General features: G+C 29.8%; 1 long non-coding RNA gene across 1 annotated transcript; it reads left to right on the forward strand.

The window, feature by feature from the left end:
* The first annotated feature begins 465 nt into the window (after positions 1-465).
* LOC106475407 lies at positions 466-2,216 on the forward strand. Its single transcript, XR_001291814.2, has 2 exons — positions 466-636; positions 797-2,216. It is a non-coding gene; the product is annotated as an uncharacterized LOC106475407 (long non-coding RNA).
* Positions 2,217-3,593: the final 1,377 nt, after the last annotated feature.

The following is a 3,593-nucleotide window of genomic DNA, read 5'->3' on the forward strand; positions in this document are numbered from 1 at the left end:
TTGGAAACAATAACACCATAACAACTTCTATATTAGGAACAAAAACAATAACACCATGACAACTTCTATATTGGAAACAATAACACCATGACAACTTCTTTGTTGGAAACAATAACACCGTGACAACTTCTATATTAGAAACAATAACACCATGACAACTTCTATATTGGAAACAATAACACCATGACAACTTCTTTGTTGGAAACAATAACACCATAACAACTTCTATATTAGAAACAATAACACCATAACAACTTCTGTATTGGAAGCATAAAACTATAATTTCAGTAATTATTTTGAGAGATGATTCATGAAAATCTATTTTCAGAAAAGACAAAGTAAATAACTACTCAAAAAAGAATGGATAAGTAATATATGCATTGGTTCTGATGGGTTATTGAAATATTTGCAGTAAAACTATTTGATCTTGAAGCTAACAAAATAATATATTATGTCCATTTACAGTTTATCTTGCTTCTGAGCTGGATTCAGTTTGAGCCTCTTAAACTTGGAGAATACGTGTTTCCACCGGAAGGAAACGCCATTGGCTGGGTGTTGGCATTTATTCCCATTTCATGTGTTCCCATTGGAGCTTTTTGGGAGCTTTTTAAACATAGGGACATCCCGTTTAAAGAGGTAAGTTACTTAAATTGCTGTTGACGCCATTTCCATAATCTTCGAAATTTAATGGGAAACAAAACTATCCCAAAAGATATATTTATCTAACGGTCGTATCGAAATACATATAAGAACTAAATCTTTTATAAGTTTTGACATTTCAATATGAATTTTACAGCGCCTGCAGTTTCTTTTGGTCTCCACACCAACGTGGAGAAAAAATGCCGATAAAAATACACGTCAAGAGTTGGAGGGAGTGTTACCCACTGTCACCGTGGGTCAAAACTCGGTATCGACAGCTTACAGCAACGCCTTTAATCAGCCTCCGCCTCAATATACCATTAAATAAACTTTCTTTTGAGAGTCGAGAAAATAAATCGGTATTGTTGTATATAATCCCTGTAATTTAAAATTTATGTACAGAATATTACTTCATAATTTTAGTTAGGTTCCTTATATCATAACTATTTTCTTGAAAGTAATTAGACGGTAGTACGATAAGAATCACTGTTTGAAACTGATTATCAGTATTTCGCTTTTACGGCTTTTTCAAGGTTAATACATACAAACCCTGAAGAAGCCTTAAAAGCGAAACGTTGGTAGTAATAAAAAAAAATATATATATACATCTGGGTGTGTGTAGGTCGTTTATCTAAACTTTTATCACAATGTGTAAATCCCTTCAGTAATGCAGTACAAAAACTTTGAAATAAAACAAAAGTACCAAGTAGATTTAGCTTTATTATAAGCATTATACTAACTTTTGTGATTAAGAATACAATTGCACTTTAAACATTTACCTGTAATGAAAACTACTCGTTTTACGCCTTCTATAAACTTACAATACTTACTCATACCGCATGTGTTTGAATGATTTAGCTATCTTAAGTCATTCTAGGTTTTAAAATTTCGAACACTATCACATCATCTATAAAAGTATTCTGCCTCTCAGATATTGTGTACCTGTAGAAGTATTCCGCCTCTCAGATATTATGTTTCTGTAGAATTATTCGGTCTGTCAGATATTACGTATCTATCAAAAAGTATTCCGCCTCTCAAACATTGTATGTCTGTATTTTATTTTTTAAGTAAGTTAACGGTACAATTCAGTTTTTTTCTCTGAAATATTTATCAAATATAGAAACGAGAATAAGAAATCATAAACGTGGAAACATTCTTTAATGCTTTATGTAATGTGTATAAACTTTAGTTTCGTATTAATTTTTTCTAGTTTTGCACTATATTTATAGGCGGAGTGTAACAGAAATGCAAGATTGATATGACTATGGTGAAACCAATATTTATTCTAGTTTAATAGGACATAAAAATGTAGTTTTAGTATTTAGAAAGTTCCCCAAAGTATAAAATTGGAATCTAATTTTGTACATTATTAAAAATGTGCCTAATTATACGATTACTTGAGATAAATATCAACTTTAGGCCTCAGTTGTATAAAAGCTCACACATTAGTAATACTGTTGCCATAAGTTATTCTTATATTTATGAATACTGCGAACACCTAAAGTATTTTATAGGTTATTTGTGGTAAGTAAAGGACTATAAATCAAAACCAAGTTGTTACTGTGTTACTTTTGAGAGAAAAAAAAAACAATTCTTAGTAACCTCGTTTTACCCATTAATGTGTGTATGAATTTCGATATATATACATATATATACATACACACGACTTTATTATATTTTATTACGATATTTAGGACGTTCTTTACCGTTAAAACTTGTGTACTTGAGAATGATCGCACCAGTGATTGAAACATCGTTCGTGTTCTAAAAACAAATCTTTCTTTAAAAGCTGTAACTTGTGATATAATATAATTAATCAATCAGTAAACTCAAAACTAAATTATTAATTCATACACATTGTGAATTTTAATCGAAAAATAGTTACATGGTATTAATCCTTGATAGAAAGATATTTTAATCCTACTCTTTCTTCGAACCACCAGTGTGTGTGTGTGGTGGTAATTCTGAAGTTTGTATATATATATATTTACAGAAAATGATATAGTTTATAAAATGTTCGTAGCTTTGTAAAATTAATTGTGAGTACAATTTAAAATATCATTAAACGCAATCTTTAATGAAAACTTCCAGTTATATTGATGAATCATTCATATGTGCTGTACTTATAAAATGAATGTCAAAATATTTTGAAGAAATAAAATGTATTTTTTACAGCTTTTTTATACTTAAAAGTATCGTTAAGGATTCTTACGATATTGCATGTTTTGTTTTGTTTTTTTACTTAAGGTATCACATTCCAATATACATTGTCTATTTTAATGGAAAAACATTTATTTTTTGTAAGTTTAAAATGCATTATGTACCTACTAAATAATTCAGAAATAAATATTTTAAACTGATATTATGTTCCTATTTTATATGATTTATTTCAAATCCATATGTTAGACAAAGAAAAACGTACAATTAAACATGACTGAATGCATAATACATAAGGTTGTAAACCTAAAATGTACTTTTAAACCTTATTAATAAATTGTTGTCTTCGTGCAAAGCTATAAAATGGGCTATCCGCACTCACTCCACCGCGGGGACTCAAATTCCTGATTTTAACGTTGCCTCTGCCCCACTGGAAGGGGGGGGGGGGCTTAATATTAAAATCGAATGTATAATTAACGTTTGTTTTGTTATTGGTAAACTACGTTAAATTTTTACAATAGCTGCTAATCTGTGTGGATGTAGTTGATTTAATTACGGTTGGTTGTTAAGTGCAAAACAACACAATGGGCTATCTGTGCTTTGCCCACCATAGATGTAGAAACCCAATTTTTCCCATTGTATGCACGCAGACTTAATGCTGAACCACTTTAATTAAAGTAAAATATGTTTAATTGTAGAAAATAACGAAACATTTTGACAGTAAACTTTTTTAGTTACATCTACTAACTGATTTCGTATACAATCTTATATTGTTTGTTTTGTTTTTAAATTTCGCG

This window comes from Limulus polyphemus, unplaced genomic scaffold (assembly GCF_000517525.1).
Source record: "Limulus polyphemus unplaced genomic scaffold, Limulus_polyphemus-2.1.2 Scaffold8529, whole genome shotgun sequence".
Classification (NCBI taxonomy): domain Eukaryota; kingdom Metazoa; phylum Arthropoda; class Merostomata; order Xiphosura; family Limulidae; genus Limulus; species Limulus polyphemus.